The 14605-nt window shown below is 41.7% G+C and overlaps 1 long non-coding RNA gene across 1 annotated transcript in view; it reads left to right on the top strand.

The window, feature by feature from the left end:
- LOC117777205 overlaps nt 1-9948 on the top strand; it is a 73598-nt gene extending 63650 nt beyond the window's left edge. The window contains exon 4 of the long non-coding RNA XR_004616568.1: nt 9335-9948. This is a non-coding gene — a long non-coding RNA (uncharacterized LOC117777205). The remainder of the gene's footprint in view (nt 1-9334) is intronic.
- Nucleotides 9949-14605: the final 4657 nt, after the last annotated feature.

The following is a 14605-nucleotide window of genomic DNA, read 5'->3' as shown; positions in this document are numbered from 1 at the left end:
CATAGCCTAAGGTGAAATGCACATTTCATCAAGGTTATGGAGGGCTGCTGTAGTACTCGCTCCCCTCATGAATGCAAAGTTGGCTTTGCCTCTCTGAAGACTTCCAGAGAGATTTGAATGCTCGACTACAAAGAACTTGTTAGAGCGGAGCTTGGCAGATAATTAAATTCAACCCTCCCAGTATCTCAGTGCTGGACAGGGAGGCTGAAATTTCCCTAAAAATTAATTGCTGGCTCCCAGAACTTGTTGATTATTCCCATTGTTGTGTTTCCTCTGGTGTTGTTGTTGTTGTTGTTGTGTTTTTCTGTTCTGCCTTGTTTGTACATTTCCAAAAGCGACGTCTGTAAATGTTAGTAGAAAAATATTCTTCTTTTTTCCTATCTATTTATATTTTTTACATAGTGATATAAAATAATAAAGCGGATATTAGCAAGCAAGTTAAGAATATAATTTAAATTTTCTTTTATCCATCTCATTCACAATGTGTAAAAATATTATAACAAATTGAGAATATTAGTTTTAGCCGCTATTAGAGGTTTTCAACTTGCAGGCAAAACCATCACACCATCACATCAGCAGAGGACATGGAAATTTCCTAATGGCTGAACTGACTGTTTAAATATTCCTGGATTGTACTCGGCTCAGAAAAAAGAGAAGAGGAGAAAAAAAGAAAAGTAACAAGTGATCTTCTGTTCCGCAAAAAAGATGATCATTTACAAATCTCAATTCACTGGCAATTAAATAAACCCATCCATTCAGCTTTAACTAATATAGAATTAATAGCACTCACAATGACCAAATTATTTTCTAACTCCAGACAGACAAAAGAGAGAGAGAGGGAGAGGGAGAGGGAGAAAATTAAATCGCAATTATCATAAAATCCATCATTGTAATTCACACGGGCGGATTGTTGCAGTGTTTGGATAGGTAATGATTTTCTAATATGAGAAGGCAATTTGCATAAATAGCCCGGAGATGGGTTATCGTCGTCATCATCATCATCATTTTCGATTCCGCACAATTACGATCCCTGCACTATATATCAGAGCTCACAGCTATGTAAAACCACAGCACTAATTAATAAGCCATTTACAGACTAGCAGATAGTTACAGTTGGTCCTGCTGATGACCTTAGTGAAGATGAGCCGTCTCAGAAGTGCCTGTGTGTAACTACAAACATAATGATGTGCCAGGAGGGAATCATTAAAAATAATTTACACAAGCCTTCATTTACCCAGATCTTTTGATAGCACGCTTCCCCCGGTGTTTAGATCCGTGGCACAGAACCTCCTCACCATTTGGAAAGTGCCGGCCGGGGGAACGAGCGGGGATACCTAAGTGGTTAATTAAGAGCTGTTGGGGCGCCGGGAGAGCCTCCTGAAAAATCTCTCTGATGTCTGCCGTGTCAAGTGTCTCTCCCAGACTGAGCAGCGAGAGGTGGCTGCCACACTAGGCTAATTACTGGGGAAGGCAGGGAGCAGCTGAGGAGAGGAGAGGGGCCCCTATAAATGAATCGCTCTCTCCAAGAATCCCTGCATTTGCACACACACACACACACACATATATAATACAGATACACACACACATATGCCCAGTGGCACGCAAATATTTGGGCAATCAAAAACGTTTAGAGCCTAGTTTCAAGGCTGGCGGCTCCAGCGAGCACAAAGCGGGGGTATCAGGAGGGCGCTCGGTCTGCGAGGCGTGTGAAGGGGTTAACTACACCTGGGTGAGGATGATGCTCTGACAGAGAGGAAGGTGTGTTTTGGTAGCAAGTGCATGGACAGACGAGAGAGAGGGAGGAGAGTGTGTGTGTGTGTGTGTGTGGGGGGGGGTGTCGAACAATAGGCATGTTACTGAGATGATATGATGAAACAAGCTGCTCATACAAAGTCTCGCTACCGTAGCTCAGCTAATGGTGTCATTCTCTCCTTAATTGTCTTATCTGCGGATTAAGTTCACCACCATGGCTGCACCGTATGCATGCACACATACTATGATTAATCCATAATGTGTACTTTAAAGAGAGGAATAAAAGACACAGAAGAAGAAGAAAATAGAAGCGAAAAAAACATGTTTTTTTATTGCTTTAGCGTCCGTGTTACTCGTGTTAAATATACAGATGATTGCACTGATGGGCAGTGGATATTAAGTGTCTTGTGTAGTATTTTAAATCAAATAATAAAAGCAAAATAAAATAACATTCCTGCTCCTCATTCCTACTTAATGCCTTGATTACGAATTTGCACCTTCCCCCAACCCAACACTACAAAATGCCAAGAAGGAAGTGTACCAAATATGTCCCCTTTAATCTGCAGAATTCCCCACTGTGGTGTCAAAATTCTGTTCAAATGAAAGTGCTGCCAGGGAGAAAGGGGCTGAACAATGCTGCGGGATGTGGGCAATAGCTGCCGTGAAAAGCCTATGCTGATCATGATACGTTGGACCGGGCCCTTGAATGCGCTTGGCTCTTTCCTCCTTCTTTCCCTCTCCGCCTCCCTCTCTCTTTCTCCCTCCGACTCCAGACCATCCTACAGAGGGAGTGGAGGGAGGAAAAGGGCTAGCCGGGGGAAAGACAGACAATAAGGGTTTTAAAGCTCCGGAGCTGCCTACAGCAAAGCCGCTTTCCAGGCAGCGCCGAGCCAGGCAGCCGCCACCAAGCCAAGCGCTCCAGCCACATCAGCCATGACAGAAGGCTGGCAGAACAATCATCTTAACAATATGGCTGTGGCGCTGACCCCCACACTGAAATGGCGCTATCGCTCCAACTATGGCTGGTGGTATGGCTGGCTTGCCACTGGCGCTAATAGCTCAACAGTGAGCCAGGCCTTGGACCAGGCCTGGTTGGTTGTGATGGGACTGTTACAGGCTTGCTTTGGTTGTCGAGGAATGTTAAGTCCCGAAAGCTGAGGCAGAACAAGTTGGTTTGGTTGATGATCATTGACATAAACAAGATAATGACTGATGAGCATCACAGTGGTGCAATTTTGGTGATGGAAAATGTTGATGGTCATCATTTCAGGAGGTCAACTTATATGAGCAGTTTATATAAAAAGCTTCTTTTGGAATTATGAAAACATACCATTACTATTATGAACTGGAATTTCCCTCAAGGCCCAAAATTTCCCCTTAAATTCAGTCAAGCTGCACCAAATTGCACACACCCATAGATATACTCCCCCTAAATATGCCAGATTTGTTTTCCATCAAGATTCCTGCATTATCCCCTGGGAAGTTGGTGAAAATGCCAAAAAGAAAGCAATAAAAAACAAATTCCTGGATCTGCCCCTTCAAACAGACCCGTTCCAAATTTGAATGCTTTCTTTCTCGGCCCATGTCCCATCCTTTCACCAAGTTTCATGTACATCCATTCAGTAGTTTTTGCTAAATCATGCTGACAAACAAACAAACCAAACAAACCAACAAACAAATTGACAGGGGTGAAAACATGACCTCTCTAGCAGAGGTAAAATTATACATCCTTTTTCCCGAATGAGGACATTTACTGATTTTAATCCCGTTTACTTAATTATTTCTAAACTACTCTGAGGAGGCTGCTGACATTATTCCATAGCGACTTCTAACAGTTCAAATACATAAATGCAATGTCATGCTGAACCACATCCAGGAGACGTGTAGGGACCCCAACGTGCAGGCGCGTGATCCGTGTTTGGTCCTGACCTGTAGATTTAGGAACACTGCATTAAAGCTAACCCTCACCAAATGACTGTGTGCCTCCATATAATCAGTTGCTTTATAAGAAAAGTAGGAGTCGGACTTCACAGCTCCAATTATGTGCAACTGCAAATCCCTAAATGTTCTAAAATACCCAGACCTTGCAGTTATCACAGAAATACTATAATCATTTTAATTGACCTGGCTACTTCTATCAAGCCAGAAACCTGGTTATACCTTTGTGAGCTGGCAAGCCATCAATTATATGTTTCATTATGGAGTAAGCATTTCTTTTCTTTTTTTTGAGAATGCTTGAGGATTAGAGGAGAAACAAACATGCTATTAAACGATTTCCGCTCGTGTGTATTGTACTTTAAAGGCACTTTAGTACTTTCCTTTACATTTTTAAGCAACACACTGAGGAGAGATAAATGTCCTGCAGTCGGTAGAAATGTCACCTCCATGTGAGAGGGTTGGGAATGAAATGTCATATCTCAGTACAATAACTGTATGCAAAGCAGAAGCATATGAATGACCACATATGATTTAGTCTTTGACTGTAATTCAAAATAAACACTATGGCTATTGTAACCTCAGCAGGACCATATCAACACAGTTTTCAATAAATGCATTGAGACAAAAAAAGAATCTGTCAAAGAATCGTATGCTGTTGATGCACTGAACTAAAAAAAGAAAAGTGGACTTCCGTCCTTCCTCTGGACCTTTATTCTCCCTATAATTTCATAGGATTTGTGTAAAACACCGTTGTCCGCAGACTTGTTGTATTATTTGAGTCAAAAACAGATATTTGCACCGAGGCTGAAGTCCCCAGACTGAAAATGAGAGGTGTAAGAAGGCCTGGCGGGGCCCCAGGGCGTGGGCACTGTCGCCAGTGTTCTCAGCACTACACACTCAAACATACACTATACACACTCAAAACCGGAAAGGAAGGCGTGTGTGTGTTTATGTGGACATAGGGATGCTGTGCACAAAGGATTAAAGCTGCAAAACAAACACACACAAGCGCACACACACGTAAAAACGCAATGTCTTAGTTGTGTGACCAGGGTTAGATTTTGTTTTTTAAAGTTTTTTTGGAAACTACCTGTGAATTTTGTGTTTTATTTTGTTCAGACAAAAAGGTAGAATGGGGTTTGAATAAGGGAAAGTGCTACAACTGAGGCCATAACACGCCTCAAGCAACAGTTTTATCCAGAGTTGTGTCTAAACACCATTTGGTAACTACGCATTTTCCAGTTCACCGACTCCAGAAACCAGCGATTTTAAATCCGTCACCATGTACAGTCTGCCATCGCACCCCCTCTCTCTCCTCATTCGATCATTTCACCACATAATGAACCATCTCCAGGAATACGGAAGACTTGTAAGTATCGCACACGCTCATGGTTTTTTTGTATTTGCATTCCACTCACTTTCTCCCCCCCTTGTTTTTAATGAGATGAAAATGAAGGATTTCACTTTTAATGCCACATTTTCATGCCTGCCACGCTTCACGCAGCCCTGCGAATAAACATTGGTATCAATAGTTGGCCAGAAAGTAGTGCCATAAAGGCTGCCATGAAATTTGTTTATCTAGCTGCTGAATTGTATTCAGCTGGGGATATATGGCATAATAATGCAAGAACTGTGGGCTCTGTAATTAAGTCTGTCTTCAGATGCTTTCGAAGCAATTCATTAACACAGTCTCTCAGCTGAGATGCAGAAAGTAATGCCATTCATTACATGATGGAAGTTAATTTATTAAATAATGTTTTTAAGTTTTTCGACTAACCAAGGATAACTTTTTTCCCTCCAGTTTGTTATAATTAATATTTCTCATTATGAGTTTTGCAATACAATAATTGGTGTTCCGGAGTAAAGTCATTAAAAGCGGCGCGACGCTTTTGAGCCACACTTTGAGATTGTTTTCAAGAACATTTTGGAATACGAGGTCCCTTTCTTCATCTTCTCACATAGACACTCTTCATATGTTTTTTGTACATATTACAGGACTACACATTAAGTTAGGGGAGCTAAGATGTTGTCCCATATCTTTGTTAAACTACTAGAGTGATACAATTTCACAGTGATGGTCATGGTGTGCAGGATTCCCGTTTGGGTGGAGCAACAATGTGGAAGCAGTTCACACCAGCAGTGTGAAGTCTTTAATAAAGGTGTTAACTGTAGATGGCAGTCTGACCTCTGCTAGAGATAAACAGTAGGTCTTGTTGCAACATGAGGAAAGGATCAGTTTTGTACAGGTCGAGTAAGTTGCACTCTGATGCTTCTTGGGTGAAAAAAGTGGCTGTTTGAGATTGTTTTGCGAGGAGCCACCTGATCTCCACTGGTCAATGTAACCAGTCTGCTCCAATCTTGGTGTGATATCACATTCTGCGGGGATGATACCCTTGTGCACGAGTCATAGCATGAGTGTTGGGATGTTTACACGAGTAGACAAGGGAATACAGCAAATTCCACCACAAACAAAATGACTGGTGCAACTTTGTTTGACTCACTGCAGCATTATAAATTTTAAGTATGTTCTACAAAAACAAAACATGATGAAGGCTTGTCGGTCAGGTTGAGGTTTACCCGAACCATAACACATGCAATAATTGCAAGATAAAGCACATATTAAAGCACGTCGTCGAGTATTCTCATGGTGATGCACAGTCAAAAAGGCCCTTTTCCCTTCTTACATTTTGGACACTTTTCAATTTGCCGCAGAGGCTTAGCCAACTTTAAAGTGCCTACAAATTATGAAATGAGGCTTTTGCCCCTATTGCGCTCTTGCCAGTTGGCTGCCTATGGCAACGCATTCAAAGCTAAAAGTTGGATTTTCAAAGCCGGGCCAATTAAAGGATATGAAAAACAACATAATTTAAACTGTGATCGTTTGGCAGAACCTTGGAGTGAACAGTGGCCCCTGTAATGGCCCATCTAAGGGCGCTTCTGACGGCTCTGGAGGGACACTAAACATTTCACAAACAGAGAGGGAGAGCAAGAGAGAGGAACCTGTTATTTGCATCTGCATCATGCTCTTTTTGCATCTGATGGACTTTCTGGGTCAGCAGTGAGAAAATAATTATCTGTATATTGTATAACACACACACACACACACACACACAAACACACACACACACACACGTCTAAACACACGTTTTTATGAGGTGCTTCAAGAAGATAAAAAAAAAAAAAAATCCACTGGCTAGTAAAAACAAACAAACAGTAAAGATAATGCCATGGCTAGATGCATGTCAGTGATCTAAAGCCTACTTTAAGGAGAGGAGGCTCACACTCATTCCTTGACAAAACAGTCATCTTATTTACAAGGCTCAGAATAACCCTACGCAAATGTCGAAAAGAGGAATAAAGAGAGGAGGGGAAGAAAATAATTAGCATATTAATCTTTTTTATGCCGTCATCTCTCAGGTCCAGGAGACCGGCGGTGTAATTTAAATCTAAATGCTTCTCCTGGCATTAGAATTCATTTTAGATGGGTCAATTGTTCCATAATAAAGGGATAGAAGGTGTACTTCATGCAAGAGATTTATGTTTGCCATTTGTTCATATTCATGTGCTACTGAATACCCCTCAATTCAAATGGTGATGGCAGCTCATATCAGTCGAGCTCCAGACCTACAGATCACTAACCGGCAGCAATGAATTTCATTTGCGGAGGACAAAAAGAGAGAGAGGGAGGGAGGGAGGGAAGAAGAGGGAGAGCGAGAGGAAGAGGGAGAGAGAGAGGGAGAGAGAGAGAGGGAGAGAGGGAGAGAGGGAGAGAGATAGAGAGAGAGGGAGAGAGAGAGAGATATGGGGGGGATCAGCTCCCCAACACAGTTTATTGATTTTTTTTTTTCCTGCTCGACAGAAAGCCTGTATAACAGCTCTATTGCCCTCATAATGATTAGTGACAAAAGTTTAATTAAGCAATTATGAAGCCAATAATAGAGTTGTCTGGTTTGCTTAGCTTTAGACTGTTTAAGACTTATCTCCCTCTCACACATCACAGCAGCTGGAATGTGCTTGAAGAGATTAATGCCGCGAGAACACAGATGCCCACTTTAATACGGCGCCATGATGCCGTTTGAATGAAGTTGAGAACACAAGCTTCTCTTTATCAAATTACAAGTCTGCTTTTCATGAATATGGAGGAAAAAAGGGAGGGAAGGGGGGGGGGGGGGACTCAGCTATGGCTTCAAGGTGTAATTATAAAGACATACAACAGAAAGACACACAATTCCATTTTAGTAATCTTCCTGTTTGAAATATGCATGATAATGTATTACTGAATAAAGACTTACAATGTTGTAAGAGGCTTTGGCATTTTACATTTCCTGGGACAATTGGATATTTCTCGATGTTCCTTAGCGTTATATTCGATCCCCCACCTCTCCCTTTTGTTTCGGGATCTTTTATTTTTTATTTTTTCCTCTGAAAATTGATTAGATTATCTCTCCTCTCCACACAGGCTGCAACAAATGAGTGAGGTTCCCAGATACAAACTTCCAAGTTGATGCCATTTGTCCACGTAGATAAATCTGTGTGACACATGGTTGATATAGCGGCAATTTACATAGATTTCCAAAAGGGGATATTCAAGATAATGTGCCGAGCAAATACCAAACAAAGTATGAGCGCCTTGGTTATTGAAGATTTTTGGTACTTTTTCATAAACAACACTGGTTTTAAATCTTGAAAATTTTCCAAACCCAATCTATTGGCTTCCCATGAGCTCCACACTAACTCATTCTCACTGCACAGCTTATTAATTACCCAGACATTACTCAATGTTATGCACCATGTAGGCACATCTACCCATTTTTATTGCAATGTCACTTAATCTCTAAAAGGAATTATTTGTTGAATTAAAAAGCTCCGATTTGCAGAGCAGATGCAGTGTGAGTGGACTTGGAGAAAAAAAAAAAGCCGTAGATGCGGCATGAAAGACTTCTACTAAATCGTCTATAAAAAGTCCTCGGTCCTCTTGAGCTTATCCACATTTACTATGAGCACAGCAACACAAAGTTGTGCGCTGTGACGGCCCTAAATCCTGGAGGAAGCGCACAAGCAAACAAGCTGAACATAGGCTGCTGTTAGTATTACAGCATATCCAGTATTTATATGTCCTGAAATAAAACTATTATAAGAAGGGAATCTTAGACGGCTCTGGGACATGTTTACACCATTTTAGATAATGCCCGCGCTTGCTCTACATATTGAATCACAGATTAGTCCAATATCAAGTACAGTACTGCGTGTCTGTATAAAAGGAGGTCAAACGCAGTTGGATTTAATGGGTTTTCTCACAGTGGTGTTTGAGTTGTAGATACTTTTTCTACATGGACCCAGCCCTTTGCAAAGTGGTGTGAAGTAGAGAAATGGGCCTGAGCTACAGGGTTAAGTCTGAGAAACAGCTTGCACATGCACATGCACATGAAAGATTTACTATCTGTACACATTTGAAGTGATGTTACGGAAGCTTGGAAACTTTACAACAACGTGGATCCAAATGCAAATGTCCCTGTATGTTTACAAATACTGTTCGTATGGCTAACACACGTGTGTTTGCATCCACTCCAATGCAATATTCTCCTTTAAAGACTGTTGAATACTGGGGTTAAATCTCTAAATCTGAATTTCATCCCTCCTCAAGGTCGAGGTCACCTCAGGTCTCCCAGGATGTCTCCCTCTCAGCTGGGTGTGCCACGGCGAGAAGAAGACACCGCTCACTGACAAACAAAAAAAACCCCAACAGAAAGCAAAACAGAAACAAGGGAAGGCAGAATAAGCGCGAGGCAATAAACCCGAACATCCCACAGCACATGCTGCGTTGTGGGATGTTGTGCTCTCTCTTTTTCCTTTTCCTCTCCTCTCCCCCTGGCTTCCGAGGACAATGAGATGACATGCTGAAGGTGGGACTGCATCTGGCATCATATTTAAACAGGGCTGCCACATCTCAGGAACACGGGTCGTTGCCAGATTGCAGGCTAATTAAGGAGCTTCTTGGATGACCATCAGTGCCTGTCGGTGGGCAAGGTAGCGGGCTGAGCCGTGCTCCACCACGCTCCCACTGCGAGGCCTTGAAAAGACGAATGGCCACTGAAACCCCCACGGGACCTCATAATGCTACATATTTTCCTCCAAAACAAAAGATGTCCCTTATGGGATTGCGAGTTCCCTTTTTTTGCCTTTATCCCCCCCTCCCCTTTTCAAACAAGTGTAAATTACCTTGCCTTTTGGGTTTGTCTTCAAGTGGCCTGTCCACACACATTAGCCAATTGTCGCTAAAATAAATAGGCACTAAAATATGTGTTTCACAGATGCTAGCAGCTGAATGCAATAATTAGCAGTGATATAATGTGCTGTGAAGGTTATTTAATGACTTTGTCCTCTAATTTTGCAATAAATGATTATTTTGTATAATTAAAGGAAGGAAATGTGATGAAATTACGGGCTTGGCTTCAGGGGGAAAATGACCATTAAGCTGTTATTGCGTCGACAGATAATCACCCCGCTTACTACTCGGATGATAGCGTTTTCTGCGGGTACAGTTTGACTTGCTATTAATTGTGCTGTAAAAGTTCTGCCTTAGCAAGGAGGGCTCAAGTGAGAAGCCTCTCCATTGTTTTTGCATTTGGCATAATGCCTGTTTATGACAGGCGATATAACATAGCAAAGCGCGGCCGGTTTGACAGCGAGTGGGAAGCCGGAATTGTTTACTTGACTTCATTTCTTTTTCCCCCACTTGCTGCCTTTATTTCGTGCCAGTGTGAGAAAAGCGGAGGGGAACAAGATGTGGTGGAAAAATGCAGCAGGCTGGCTGCTCGGCTAATAAGATGCCCATCATGCTAGCTGGCGCCGCTGATTTGTGTCTCCCTCTAACTCCCTCCATGATTACATTCTAAGAAGCCCCGCCCTCCCCTCCCCTGTCCCTCTCCTCCCCCCTCCCCCCGATCCTCGTCTTGTTACGTGGCATTAATGACACTTCAGTCATTGTGGCTTTCAAGCAGAGACCTTCCACGGCGAACAGAGAGTTGACATTTCCTGACATTTTCCCAACTAATTACAGTACAAATAATTAAGCATGTTCCTCTATGTAACAAATGAAGGCGAAAGCCGTCTGTCAGCCCGGGCCATGATTGATGACACTCCGGGAGACTTTATCTGATGGGTCCTGCCACGAGGTACAGAGGAGGCAAATTTATTAGAACGAACAATGCAAATTTAGAGTCATCTCATCCAGTTATGCGCCGAGGCAATATCCGTGTCAAGGTGAATGTGACAATGAAAGCAAAATATTAGCATTTTGTGCAGCGGGCTGAAGGGGAAATCAGAGCAGGGAGATGACAGGCCTAATTATTTCGGCTCACACAGGCCAGGACAGCTGTTTCTGGTGTCCTGAACAAGCCTGTCACACAGGTAACCAAATAGGGTCTGCGTATGAGCCTCTGTATTCGACACTCGGCGGATGTGTCTGCCACTAATGACCAATGCTAATGTCGCTGCCATGTCTCTAAAAACGGAAAGAAAAAATGTGGAGGTGTCATCGAGCTGTTCTATTTTTTTATCAGTCAACATTTTTCTACATAATTATGTGTTTTTAGAATTAATGCCTGAATGTCACCTATTGGCCACCCACATATTCTGTACGCTATTTTTTTTTTTCTTCTATTATTGTAAACGAAGGCGCACACACACAAACACACACATAGGAGACAAAATAAGGTTAACATTTAAACTTGAAGATGTTTTTAAAATCATTGCATTTAAAGAGAAGCCACAGGAAGGTATTTTTGTGTTTGTATATAGATAATTGATCCACATTTAATCCTTTCTTATAAGAAATAATTTGCACTACATTTATAAATAATTCAAACATATGTGACGCAGTTGTTCAATATGTCAAAAGTAAGACACTAGCACGAACAATGCTAATATTTGAAGGCACCTGTGATCAAATGTGCAATTGACTGCCAGCGTGCACTCATCTCTGGATTAAACAACAGTCTAATTGAAGCTTTCTCCAATAAACCCACATGCACAGATGAAACAAATAGGTGTTAAGGTCAAGTATGAGTGATGTTGTAAAAAAAAACTAAAAAAGAAAAGAAAATGCATCTTTAATAGTTAATGTTTAACACAAGTATTTTGTGGCAAACGCTCTGCTCCCTCTGCATTCGAGAGCCACGTGTGATATATATGAACCAACAATGAACAATAGGTTAGGCTTTTATGCTACCAAATAGCAATATGTTGTCTGCATACATCTGCGCTTTGGGGAATACAAAGGTTACCGCCCACACTCATAATGAATCTGGAATTTGTACTCCAGGGCAGCCTCACAATGGCTCTTAAGGGGCAGGCAAATCCGGATGGGTTTGGAGAAAATCTACACGGGGATCAAAGTTTGCTGCTTAGTGGCTCGCTGGCTGGCTCGGAACAGATGGGCGTCGGAGGCACTATGAGCCCATTGAGATTCAGGATCCAAAGTGGCTGCTGCTGCTCTGTACACACAGGCAGATGACGCCTTTGTGTCAGTGGATTGCCGATATGCATTTATGTAGGTAGGGAGGGATGTGGGCTTTTTTTTTTTTCTCTCTTCTCTCTTTTGGCTTCTGACTGCAGAAGTGAAGCAAAGAGACAAAGCAGCAGGGAAACAGGAGTTGGTTTAAAGCCGAGTGTGTTTGGGGATTCACTCGCACAGGTTGGTTAAAAATATGCAAAGTTTCATATTCCTTGGTTTTAAGCATTGTAATTGAGTTTGTGTATCTTAAATGAAAACAACAAGCACCCTTTGTACACTTTGCCACAGCTTCTTTTCGCTTTGTTTAGTCTCTTAAACACCACAATTAGCCACAGCTTTGTAGGCTATACAATACTCCACTGTATATACACCCTTTACTTATTTAGAAAATCAATTACGTTGCCCCCGGTGCTGTACACTTTTTATTGTTGTTATATAGAGGTTGAAACATATTACAAAAGCAAAAAACGGTGGGTTCATCTCTTTTGATTGTACAATCGCCTACACTGAATTGTAATAAATTAAAATTCCACAGACGCACATTATAATTTTGAGCTGACAATGATCAGCCCACATTTAGTGTTTCGCCCTTTTTTTCTCAAAATATTTTAAAAAGCAGAGTTAAACAGTGTCACAACTTTCTGAAGCTTAAATCCTGATTGTAACAAATATGACAGCATTGGATACAAAACAACACACACACACACACACACACACACACGATGTGGAGTAGAACAGATACACACAGTTCGGCCTGCACATTTGTGCAACCGCGTTAGAAAAAAAACAGATAAAAAAAGTTTTTTACACACATAAACATATATTAAATCAAAAAATAATTGTATTGGAGATATATTAATAGCAAGCAGTATGGACCAAACCATGTGAATGAATTCCGGTACACTCTAAATATTTCAGCCCCAGATGTCAGGGCAGCGGCGTCCCTTTCATGTTGAACGCGGTGACGTCGCAGCTCTCTCGGTTCACTGTTGTCAGATTTCAAATGCCATGAAGTTGAACAGGGTTCAGAAACAGCCCGACTTCCTCCTTCCAACGCGGCAATTAGTTCCTACAACACAGAATGACAGTGCTTCAACTGACGAGGGGAGGGGGGGGAAAAAAGGAACGCTTTTTAATGATGTAAAACAGGTTTAACATTTTCTGTTGTGGAGACATTAGTGATCTTCGACAGTGGCCCTCCAGAACACGGAGCTTTTTGTTCCTGCTGTGCGCTGAAATACTAATTTAGCAGGACGATTATTTCATCATCTCTTTTAATTTCTTTCCTGGGAATAATTTCATGGTTGATCGAAAGTTTTTTTTTTTTTTACACTCCATGGATGATTTCATTCATGTGTACTGTTGTCTTGTTTCAGTTCGACAACAATTCTTTGCATGTTGAATTTCATCTCTAGATTCATTAATATTCATCTGAAAAGATAAATGTTGATTTTGCAAACATTCCCGTACCCAGGTAAAGATAAATGTGACCTATAGAACAAATTAAATCTTTGGATTTTTTGTTATGGCCTCTATGGTATGTGCAGACGGGTAGCCAACATAGATCACTCAGGTGACTCTGCTAAATGACTATAAATGTTCCTGTTGGAATTCTATGATACTGAAAAATGTGTAATTATGAAGCAGGGCGGTATTCAGCACTCCATCATGTTATGGTTGGAAAAAAAGAAAGACAGACAGGGTGAAAGCTGGAGAGAGAGAGAGAGAGAGAGAAAGCCTCAGGGGCTTGCATTTAACCTGCCCACCAATCCCAATCAATGTCATTACTCCTTTCCACTCCATTTTATCAGCTCCTGGAGACTGTAGTTTCCTACAAGTGACCATTGTACGGCACTCTATGAAACAGTCACAGGGCTAATGGGATGAGATGCAAAGAATTATAAATGCTGACAGTAAATCATATTACATCCCTAATAAGCATTAACTGGATAACTGGGTCAAAGCTGTATTATCTTAATTGATTTTTCTAAAGAAACCTGACAGTGAAATGTCAATGCTTGAATATTTCTTCATGCATCATTAAAACAAGATTGGCTTTTAACAAAAGGGTGTGGGTGGGGGGTTGGGGGGGGTTCCTTTGGGCTGAATTGATTCTTGCTCGGGGCTGCCTTGCACAAGTAAGTGTATTACATAAAAATCTATACAGGATATTAAAACAACACCCATTCTGCGAGACAGTTACAATTAAAAGCTGACACCCGCCCATGCCTTTTTTGTGTCTGCCACCGCCGCCTGCCAACAAAATGCATCTCAGCCCCTGCGACTCGCCGCAGTCAATGAGGGGACTGTATAAACGCCCAGAAAGCTTATGTTAGCTGGGTAATAGAGCTGTTGCTTCCTGAACAGTGACAGCCAAGGTTTCCTGCCAAGCACAACTCG

The sequence above is a fragment of the Hippoglossus hippoglossus genome, chromosome 16, assembly GCF_009819705.1.
Source record: "Hippoglossus hippoglossus isolate fHipHip1 chromosome 16, fHipHip1.pri, whole genome shotgun sequence".
Lineage (NCBI taxonomy): Eukaryota > Metazoa > Chordata > Actinopteri > Pleuronectiformes > Pleuronectidae > Hippoglossus > Hippoglossus hippoglossus.
The sequence above is the reverse complement of the archived record's forward strand: the minus strand, read 5'-3'. Positions and strand labels throughout refer to the sequence as shown.